Source organism: Polypterus senegalus, chromosome 3, assembly GCF_016835505.1.
Source record: "Polypterus senegalus isolate Bchr_013 chromosome 3, ASM1683550v1, whole genome shotgun sequence".
Lineage (NCBI taxonomy): Eukaryota > Metazoa > Chordata > Cladistia > Polypteriformes > Polypteridae > Polypterus > Polypterus senegalus.
Window position 1 is genome coordinate 119433550 of NC_053156.1, and position 12355 is coordinate 119445904.

Consider the following 12355-nt stretch of genomic DNA (forward strand, 5'->3'; position numbering starts at 1 on the left):
AATGTCTACTGGATAAAAAAAGTCGAAATAAGAGCAAGGTTGGTACGGGGAATTGCTTTGATCCATCGATTGCATCTTTAATCAGTCCTTGCCTATATGTTTTGTTTCTTTTCTTTTCTTTTGTTTTTTTTAAAGCTTTCTTTAATAAAGCTCCTGTTTTGATTGTTTTTACCCCTGAACAGATATTTTTTGTGTTTGTTTTATAAGAATGAATATATTTAAACAAGGAGGGGGTCTCTATTTTAATAATAATTTAGGTGGTCTCTGTTTAGGTTGTTATGTCTGGCAACAAGGCCCAGGCACAGGTGGGAAAGCCAACTCCTGAAGTGCCACAGTGGCTATGTGATTTTGTTTCAACCTTTTTTTTTAATTTGAGATCAATCCACATTGTTAATTAAACTTCTTATTTAATTCAAAGGCTCTCCCTCAGCTCTTATTCTGCAGTAATAGTGGTGAGTTTCCTTCTCGGTGGAATAAGAACAGAGCTTATTGTTATCACAGCCTTATCCTATACAGAAACATTTTTTTTCTTTTTGCTTTATTTAAGTTCATTAAATTCTGAGTTACAGGCTGCTACTTTTTCTACTCTGCGCCATTTACAATGGCATTTTTATCATAAAGTAGCTTTTGTTAAGTGAAATATTTATTAAAAAATGAGAGAAATTAAACTGAGGATTAAGTTTTCACAAAACAGTTGCTGACTAAAATGTCTGATGATTCAGACTCAAAGCAGGAACAAGCCACTTAACTAAATACAGTAAAATACTTCAGTAGCAGCAAGAACTTATTTCCAATTAAGAAATTGTTCATTTGACCTGTGACACATTCTAGGAATTAGTGGTGCCCACACCACAAGAATAGGACTGTAAACCACATGGCTAACAGTTTGGTCCCCTCCACTAGCTAAAAAATACTATTTATAAAAGTATTTCAGTGAATACTAAGAGTCAACATGTTAACATTGTAGGTGCATTCATATCTATTGCATATAATATGTTTACTTGACTGATTTCTCATTTAAGTAAGCATGCCTGTGCAGCCTTGAAAACACCTTTATTCAATATTTCTTTTTTGCTGAATTAGAAAGGGTCTGTTTACAAAAGGAACACTGAAATTGAAACATTTTCCAGAGCAGCATCACTGGCTCCATTAAATGATTTGCTGTAGGTGAAATCTGAAAGGACTGATAGTTTGCAGGAAGGTTGCTCTAGTACACCTTCTCTTCTACAAGCTGAGAAACACAACAAAAATCAATAAATTTATGGCCCCATCTCAGATAAACAATTTGCAGTGCTTGCAAGCTTAAGCAGAATTGTCCAATGATAAAATGCAAATGCTTTTAAGATATATATTACATCCGTATCTGTTCATTTGCTAGCCTCGACATTTACCACCGGCATAGTACATCATAAACAAATGAGTCATACCTACTTGGAAAGAAAGAAAGCTGTAAATTTTTACATTTAACATGGCTACTGTGGTGTAAATCTCCACTACAGTCATGTGTCAAGGTGAGCTGTCTAGCTCTGATTCAGATGCCCATAGCACTATCTTTACCAAGCGTTTTACGCATATAAGTGGCCTCATTCATCTTAGGCATCAAGCAAAGGGTATTAGCATTCATATATGAGTAAACTGGGTTTGGAAGATAGTGAATTGTCATTCGTTGCTCACTGGATGCAGAGTGCTCTAATGAAAGGCACAAAAAAATCACAGTAAGTGTTTTGACAAGAGATATCCGCTGATATGAAGATATCCAATTGCTATGTAAAGCAACTTGCTATCTGCATAAAATGCAACATGCTTTTACTATACTGTAACTGAATTTGGAGAATGCTTGTTTTAATTTTAGCTTGCATATCCCCCATTTTTAATCAATTAATCACTGAAGAAGTGGAAAAGTATGTCTTTTTAAATGAGATTGCACTGGAATTTAAACTGCAAGAATAGCAGTTCAGTTATCTGAATCATCACATTATGTGGCTTGAGCAAGTTATTTAAACTGTCTTTCCTTAACAGATAAAAAAAAGTAAATAAATAAATAAAAAGTGAAGCATGTTGGCACAGTGGCACAGCTCTATCAAATCAGAGTTATGGACAGGTGGGAGAAAGATTTTTAACCCTTGCGAAGTTTTGGGATGCCAACCAGGTTGCCCCCTTTGTTCTTGTAGCGTACAAAGTAAATAGGTTCTCAATGCCCCAGAAATAAACAAACATCACTTGTATGGCTACAGTAATAAATGCAGTCAGAAAACGTCTGGGGAGCTCCATCCTTCTCAAATGTGCTGGTTCAGTTGAGATGCCAACATTCAGGGGTGTCTCTCTTTTATACTGGTCCCGTGGTTAGTTACCCTCAGGGTCTATCTTCTCTAGGTTGAAGACGAAGAAAGAGACAGAGTTAATTAAAACTGCCAATAACTTCCAGCAGCCCTAGCATTATTACATCATTGTCCAGATTCATCGGGAACAGGGGTTGCTGGGAAGAAGGATAACTCAGTGGGTTATTTGAAAAGAAGTCAACAAAACGCCTAAAGAATCATGATCAACTGTCAGTACAGTATTTGTTTATACACATCACTACCACGAATTATTTACAACTACAACCACCGTGTATTAGTTTATTCTGGATGTATGTGCTGTTCTGTGCTTGCCATCTTGGTTGGATACGTCTTTATCTGGGGAGCACATCCAATCATGCCAAATTTTCACGTTACAAATGGAACCTTGTACAACAAAATTTTATATTTCATTCAGAGTACTGTTCACAGAGTTTTTCATTCCAAACACCATTGTCATCTGCACTTGCTGTGCTGATCTTTAGTATTAGTCTTAATTGTTTCATTCAGTTTCGTGTATGTAATAATTATTGTTGTCTTGAAATTGGGGAGGGCTTTTGCATACACTTTGTTTGTTCAATAATTGTTTTTTTCTTCCTAATTTGTTGTATACTTTATTTTCTGCATTATATGCTTATTCGATTTATTGAGCTGCCGTATGATTATGTGCATGTCGGATCAAGGCTGGGTGTGTTCCTGGGGTCTCTGTAATAAAATTAACAAATCACCATCTTCGGATGGTCTTAGCATCTTTGTGACTGATAAGAGTCGGTTAGTGGTAGGACCCCTTCTCATCTTTGTCTTTGAGGTGTCCCTCAGACGCACATCTGTACGAGAGTAGATTCCTTGCCTCATCACTGTTTGGATTTAGTACACTCTTCTTGTGTCTGTGTAACTTTTTCCCTGGCTACTCAGATTTTCTTCCCACATCTCAAACATGTATAGGATAAATTAATATGCAACTCTTAATTGGCAATGTGTGAGTGTTTTCTGCAGTAGACTGTCATGTTGTTCATGGTTGGCTCCTGCCTTGTTCTTGTTGCTGCTGTCAAATCTGATTTGGATTAAACAGGTTTAAAGAAAAATGGATGGGCACAATGATGGGCACAGAACACTTGGTGGGCACTGGCTCAAAGGGGAAAAACTGACACTTTAAAGAGAAGGACTGAATCCAGGAACCTGCAGTACATTGTAAAATTATTTATATTCTATGTATTAAGATCTCTCAGTAATATAAAAAACAACATAATAAACCTTTTTCCGTTGTATGTTATGTCAACTATTGGGTTTTGTAGCATAATCTTCCTTTTTGATCCTATGTTTTGACTGATTGGAATGACTTGATCTTTGTTAACAGTGATTTATTTCATTATCTACAGAATCAGAAGGTCAGAGTGTTGTTCTTTTTTGGACTTAATCAAGCCGAGTTTGGTAAACCTTTGTTCTGCAGTTGCTGTTAATATAAGCAGTACAACACAGTTTTCAGGCAAGTAAAAGTGTTAGAGACACTCACTGTTATTTGGGCAGATATATGCAGAATGAAATGCTCTCACCCCTGTCCCGAATGGGCTTGAATGCTACTGCCTTCTCATTCCCTGTCAGAGCAAGCAGACACACATTCAGTCAGAGACATGTGGTTTTATGAAGCTTTGCTTGGTTACAATGCATTAGAGTCAATGGGCAGAAAATGGTTTGTGTTGTTAAAAACAATTAATTTATAAATCTCCGAACATTGTTATGAACTTGAGAGTTACCAAGCATGAAAGTGACAAACAAAGACTCAAAATTCCGTCTGGGGGGACCTGCTATCAAACTCTGACTAGTCACACAAAAAGGACAACAAAGAATCTATATCAATAAAACTTTTACTTTAACAAAAATACATTGATGAACAAAATATTATTTCCGAGGCATGCAAAGGCACAGAAGGCAATGCACTAATCCAATATGAAATCCTAGGTGAAGTCAAAAACTAAGCACAGATATCAAAAAATCCAAAAAAATCACAAAAAACACAATAACAACTAGAGAGACTTGCCACATCACAAGTACATTCACAATGAACCACAAGGGACTGTAGGTTGTTCCTGCCTTTACAGGGCTGAGGACAGTTCTTTCACAGTGATAGGCAGGTGGCCCAATCTTTTGAGGGGCCATCCACAAAATACATGGAACATAATTACAAAAACTAAACAATTAATAAACTGAATAATCAATAACATTAGCATAAACAATGTACAAAATAGACATTTCAACCCCAGCTAGGAGAGAAACTGTTGTGGTAAAAACTTTCCTCCATTTTAAAAGGAGTCATTCACGGAGACCAGGGGCCTCATGTATAAACAGTGCATACGCACAAAAATGTTGCATACACCCATTTCCACATTCAACTTGCGATGTACAGCATAAAAACTGAACTTGCAGTACTGCTGCATTAAATTATTTAATTCAGGGTCACGTATATCCTAGTAAGCATCTTGCAGGAGGTAGGAAGAATCCCTGGACGGGGGAGGCAAGAACAATCCCTGGACAGGGCGCCAGCTCATCGCTACTGCTGTGCCACCATGCCCCCACTTGTTGAATACATGCTTTAATGCATTTCAATATGAAATTGATATCAAGTATACATCTTACTATTATAAAATGTTCAGAGAGCTGTAATATGAATGTACTGTATTCTGTGTGGGGATCAGTGCCTGTGTGCTCCTGTTTATGAAAGAGAAAGCCCGTTTATGAGCATGTAGTGATTAATGACTAGGTCGGGGAACTCATGCCACTTTAGTTATGATTTGAGAAAGTCAAGTAAATTAACCTTTGATTTTAGGATGAAGTTTGCAATGTACTACTTTAATGAAAAAATAAATTACGAGATTAAAATGGAAATTTTGAGATTAAAGTCTACATTTGAACCTTTTTTTTCTACGTTGTGTCCCTAATTTTTTTTTATTTTCTCTGTGCCCTAATACGCTTCCATATGACACTCTGATGGTGGGCTACGACTTACCTTTTCACCTCAACTTTAACATCTGACCATTTCTTTTTTATTTTCGGCACTGTACATCTTTCTGAACTTGAACTTTCAAGTGTCTCCACTACACTGTATCACTCCATCACTTTCCTTTTGTTAATTAAACACTGCTTAAGCCAACAAATAGTACGTTTTCCCTATCCTCCACTTCATGTTCACTGAAGTTTTTTTTTTTTCTGTGCTTTAGTCTTTTCACGAAACTCTGAACCTGCGGTGGGCTGGCGTCCTGCCTGGGGTTTGTTTCCTGCCTTGCTTCCTGTGTTGGCTGGGATTGGCTCCAGCAGACCCCCATCACCCTGTAGTTAGGATATAGTGGGTTGGATAATGGATGGATGGGCAAAACTCTGAACATAACGGGCTATTTATATTGATTTGCATATTCAATGTGGCGTAATTCTGGGAGAAGTTAGGGTGGGGCGGCAGGCGCATGCAAGTGCGTTATTTTTCATGCTGACCAGGATTTATGGAGCTGAATTGCGTGAAAGTTGGCTTATCCACATTTTTGTGCATCTGAATTTTTTTGTATGTGCACACATTTCCTCCTTTGTCCATATGCCATGTCGTGTGAATTCTACACACGGCATTGTACTGTATATGAGGGCCCAGATGAGAATTCACAACAATTCTTTATTTGCACATAGATATGCATAAATGTCTTGGTCCATGGAGTGAGCAATCAATTATATAATTCATTTGCCTTTATACTTTTCTGTTACCATTACCATCTAATACATCATATCATCTGAGTCTTAATACAAATAGCCTTATTATTTCATCCAATCATCATTTTCTGACTATTTTCAACTCTCCCATTTTTCGGAATGTTGCTTTACTAATAGGAGTGATTAGTACCGCTTCATAGAAGGGGTGTTTGGGCTTTCCCATTAATTGATCCTTGCTTTCTGGAGGGGTGTTCATTACTCATTTACCACATTCTAACCTTGGAAAATCAAGCTGCTAGTTTCTCTAAGGTGAGGCAGACCTTTTGTGCTCAAGATTTAAGCCTTGTTTAATTAACTCTTTAGTTACCTTAAGTCATTTTCCTTATATATTAGTAATTCATTGTTAGGGTTGTAAAAAATGTAAAAGATTAAAGGTTGTAGGTTTGAATCCCATAAATGCCAATAAAGACTCTTCTCTGTTGGGCCTTTAAGCAAGGCCCTTAACCTGCAATTGCTGAGCTCTTTGAGTAGTGAGAAAAGTGCTACAGTATATAAATGCAAAGAGTTATTATTATTATTATATATTACCTAAAAATTCCATAAACCCTGGCTGAAAAATAGCAATAACCAAAATGAATATGTGGGATTTATGCACTGAAGCCACTGCTGTTTTCCATGTCATAACATAATACAAACTTGACCATCACACAAATAATTCATGCTACATTTTTAAATAAATAACAATAATTACATATTTTATATGATTTATCATACAAAATGCTTTATTTCCATTTGAGATAGTAAACAATAGGCCACCATGTTTCCTAATGCTACTTTTTCAGTGTTCCTTACAAAAAAAGGCTCGGTAGTGCTTAGAAGTAAACAAGGTCCTAACAGGGGAAAGGGAACTTGGGCTAATGGTGACAAAGGGACAAGGGCCTGAGCCACTGTAGCCACCCCTTTGTGCATGTATTTAGTTGGACAGACAAAACCTTTGTACTTGTATAGTGCCTTGAGGTAGCTATTTATTACTTAGTACTGCTGTATGATAAAAACAGTGTTTGTTTTTATTCTGGATATAAATTTTGTATCTTAGTTTAACAAATCATTTTAACAATAGGGGTACTCCTGTTAACACAAAGTCTGGTATTGGGATCTTTGAATGACAATGCACTGTGACTTCCAGGGGGCACACAGCTCCCCAAACACCTGACACGACAGTCACAGACACAAATGAGGCAACACACACATTTATTTAGATGGTGAAATGTTTCCCAAATCAATCCCCTCAGCAACACAAAATATGATACAGCACTTATCTCTCCTGCCTGCCTGCACTCCTCCTTCAGCAAGCTTCATCTACCTCCTCCCGACTCTGGCTCTTCTCTGTGAGGCAGCTGGCTTCTTTTTAGGCTGCACCTGGGAGTATTCCAGGTGGCTTGTTAGGGAGGTCTGGAATTACTCCCAGGTGTGGCAGAAGCCCAAAGTAGGGCTCTGCAGCTCCCACAGCTCTGCCAGGCGGCATCCACGAAGCCCAACAGAGCTAAGCCAACAAACTGCCATCTCTCCCGTCCTTCAAGGAGGCGTCCCATAAAGCAAACCAGGGATTTTTAGTTTTTAGTTTCAAAAGTTTCAGCTGTGTGATCTTGTTTACTAATTTTCAGACATAAGGATAAATAAAATTTGCTTTATATATATATATATATATATATATATATATATATATATATATATATATATATATATATATATATACATAGTCTATATATAGTCTGTATATATATATATATATATATATATATATATAGTCACACACGTGCGAGTAGGAGGCAGCTAAAGGGCTCGAGTAATTGTAATAAAACATCCGACCAGGGGGCGGCGGAGTGCACTGACTGTCTTTCTCAGTTCCCTACAGACCTTTCCCGGGAAATCCTGCAAGGTTCCGGTGCCTCTGAAGACGTCACTTCTGAGGCCAGCCCTTTTGATGACGTCACCTCCGAAGCCGGCCCCTTTGATGACATCACTTCTGGTTCCGGTCTCTTTGACATCACTTCCTCTCAAGACCTTTAAAGCGTCCATCTAGGGCTACTATAGTCAGTTCTGTTTTGGACTCTGTGATATGCACATTGTTTCCTTGATAAGAAAACCCATTTGCAGCTGGGAAAAACAATATACGGGTGGCTGCCCCAAACCTTTATAATGTCTTGGACTCGTTTTTATGACTCTATATATATATATATATATATATATATATATATATATATATATATATATATATATATGACTTCAGACATACATACATCTATTCACGTCATAGGACTGGCACATAGGTGCCATTGTTTACACTGCTGCTTTATACTTTCAGAGTATAAAGTTCAAATCTCAGCTTATTCACAGTGTAGGTTACATATGTTCTGGCCATGTCTGTGGGGGTTTTCCTTTGGGTACTCTAACTTTCCTCCCACATTACAGAAACTGGATGTTAGGTTAAATCCCCTATCACACTAAATGACTTTTCCAGCGATTTTCAGTTATATACCTTAATCAAGTATTCATAGCAGACTGGGGGCACTCACAGCACCAGGCATGTAGCTTGATATCAGACCAGCCAGTGACTTACCCTAACAATTTAAGTCATAGGGGCAGGCTTATGCATGTGAAAGGTGATAGACAATGAGTGCTCACTTTGAAGTATAATGCACACAATGCAACTGCAAAAAAAAAGGAAAGTAAATGTTTTTGATTTAAAAAAAAAATACCAGGAAAGCATTTGTACACCCACTGGTGCTCTTAGAATTCATGTTACTGGCAGTCAAAAAGCAACAAGCTCAGGGTAGTTTAGAAATCTGAAACTGTGCTGAGAAGTTTGGATGGAGTCATGTGCTTTGTTATCTCCTGCAATTCCTAGTTACATAATTTAACAGCATCAAAGTGACATGAGCAAGCAGCTACATGTGTTAAGTTTTCTTAACAAAAAAATGTATAATCTGCCACTGGCTTAACTGGCAACTCTAAAAATGAAGCATGAATGAGACTGAATGTTGATGTACATGTTTAGTGTGATGTGCCAAATATTCTTGTTTTGCTGCTGAAATGGGCTACAGAGTCCAACGATTCAGATCTGAATTGATGGGTTTGGTGAGAGATAGGGACTTCTTTATTAAGGGCTAAGCATTTCTCTATATTATAAAAACAAATCTTGAAATGCTTGGAAGAAGATAATACGTGATTTTCTCGGAGACCCGCAAGAGAAGGCAGTACGACAAAAGGACAACTGCTGTACAGGCTTTTAAAAGATCGACATGCAGCTCGACAGCAGTAGAAGCAAGCCAGCTGATCCGACCGCATCTCCTTAGCATGTGTTTAGACCCCCCCCCCCTTCACAACGCAAGGGGCAGCTACGCGATGTGGCTGGCGCATAGCGCGCCCCGGGGGGAGGAGATGGGCGAGCGAAGCGAGCAGGGGGCAAAGCACCCTAGTAATTACAAAGAAACTAGTTTGAGGGACCTTAGTCTATACTTTAATAGGCAAAGAATTAATGGACGCTTAACTAATCCAAGCTGAAGATAGACTCCAAATGTTATAAATTTAGAGAGAACAATAACAATATTCACTATTATTTTTTCTCTGAAAGTAAAAGCTTGATTGCAATACTTTTTGTACTATATAAAAATGGATTATTTTGTTTGACAAAGCTTGTCAGCACCTTTCTGCGCTAACTTGCTTGTGTATTCATATTACATAATTTATTTAGAGCAACTGCTACAATAGATTGACCTCTGTTTGCTACAAAATTACATTATTCTGTTTAATCACCGTGCTGCTTTTGTTTGATACCTACCTTACATGAAAAGCTAATATATATAGTCCACAACATTCTAGCTTATTCGTATTGTCAAAGTTGCAATATTTCACAATTGTGGCTGGGTCTGCTCATTAGAGCAGTGTCCTGAAAACATAAACAGTTACTTATACATTCATATTGTACAGAGCATTTTCTGGTCTTACTAGCTGTTATGTGAAAGGGATATTTCTGGTTATGTATAGAAATTTCTATAATTATATTCTATAACTGAAATAGAATTTATTATAAGAAATTAATACTTGCCATTTTTGCATGTATTTTCACTTTTCTAAAACTATAGCGGATGCTCTGCCACTACTCGTATATTTGTTTATTTTTTCAAAAAGTAGAATAAATGCTTTCAATTTCAGAAATGCATAACTCATACTCCCTATTTCAAGCAAAGTAGATGTGAGTTGGTGTCATGCATTTCAATAATATAACTGTAAATATACGGTTGTTACAAACTGAGCAAACAGCACAGGTATGCTTGCCTAATCTAAATGAAAACAAAAAAAAATACCTATAATAGAAGGGGGGAAAAAGCATGAAAGAAAATACATAAATAGAAAGAGACAGATGCTTGAAAGTTGGGTGGAGTGCAGACTGCTAGATGATGGTAAAGATTTGGGAAGTGTAATACGTAGGATCAAACTACAGTGTTTTAGACAACTTTTATTCAATTTATCTGAATGAGCATGACATATGAACAGCTCAATTTATAATGGTAAATGCTGACAAATACAGACAGAGCTAAGTTTACACTGGCAGATGTTTTGCATTACACATCACACCATATACTATGTAGAGATAATAAAGTTACTAAGACAGTTAAGACCAAATAAAATTATAAGATATAGACAACACTTTAAAAGTTTTTACTAAGTTTTACATTTACAGTTTTAGTATTACACATAGGAAGTAAAAACTTTAGATTTGAATACACAAAAGTACACCTTATAAGAAGGATTTAGGAGTCATAGTGGACACGACACTATCAACTGTGTATTCATAAGCAAGTGTTCAATAGCCATTAAGAAGGCTAACAGAATGTTAGGTTATACTGCATAGTTATGGTTCTGTGTAAGCTTTACAAAGTACTGGTGAGGACTCACCTGGAGTACTATATACAGTTCTGTTTCTAGGCTCCAAAAAGGACAGAGCATCATGACTAGACTGATTCCAGGGCTACAGGGGATGCATTATGAGGAAAGATTAAAAGAGCTTAAACTTTTCAGTATAAGCAAAAGAAGACTAAGAGGAGACATGATAGAAGTGTTTAAAATTATGAAGGGAATTAGTACAGTGGTTTGAGACTGCTATTTTGAAATGAATTCATCAAGAACATGGCAATATGGTTGGAAACTTGTTAAAGGTAAATTTCACACAGACATTATGAAGTTTTCCTTTACACAGAGAACCATAGACACATGGAATAAGCTACCAAGTAGTGTGGTAGACAGTAGAACCTTAGGGACTTTCAAAACTAGACTTGTTTTTAGAAGAATTAATTGGGTGGGGACTGGTAAGTTTGTTGGGCTAAATGGCATGTTCTCATCTAGATTTTTTTAATGTTCCAATGTACTGAAAAAACAAGATACACACACACACCCACAAAACAATAACCCTATAGTTTTCTGGGACTGTTTTTTAGGTAGGCTGCTGATCTGTTTACCTGCCTACTTTATTTTTCCCTTGTTCCCTACTACTCTTGAAATCAGGCATTACTGCATTTAATGTTCCAAGAATAATTTTCAAGCTAAAGAACTGTACTGGGAGAAACCTAAGAAATGTTTATCTGGGGAGGGAGTTTGTATAATCAGAAAAAACAGTGTCTAATTAACATTTGAAACAAAGGAAGTATGGTGATTCATTTAAACAAAAGTAATTCAGTGTTTCAGATCAGATTTGTTATGATGTGGAGGGCTTAGTTCATATTGATTACATGCCAGAAAATGCCCACATACAGTAACAACTCGATATTACTTTGGTACTAGTTATCACTGATTCTAGAGTGATATATTGCATAGTTGGGTCAGCTAATTCCAAATAATTACCCCGAGCAGGGGATGTGGACCCAAGGTAGTGGAGGTATTATTTTGAAAGAAAAAAAAATTCTCTTCTTCCAGAATTTATAACTATGGTTTGAAGTCTACTGACTGACTTTTGTAAGCTGTGCTCATTACTGGCAGCAGCCAAGTTGACCTTAAAGCAAATTAATTTTTCCAATTCTGTGCACGTAAATGTAACTTGCATTCACACATACAGTGCTCTCTCTCTCTATATATATATATATATATATATATATATATATATACAGTATATATATATATATATATATATATATATATATATATATATATATATATATATATATATATATATATATATATATATATATATAAATGATTATATCTGTTTAGGCATGATGCAAAATGCAAGCAGTAGTAAAATAGCATATAGAACTTATGAAGCATCTGATTGA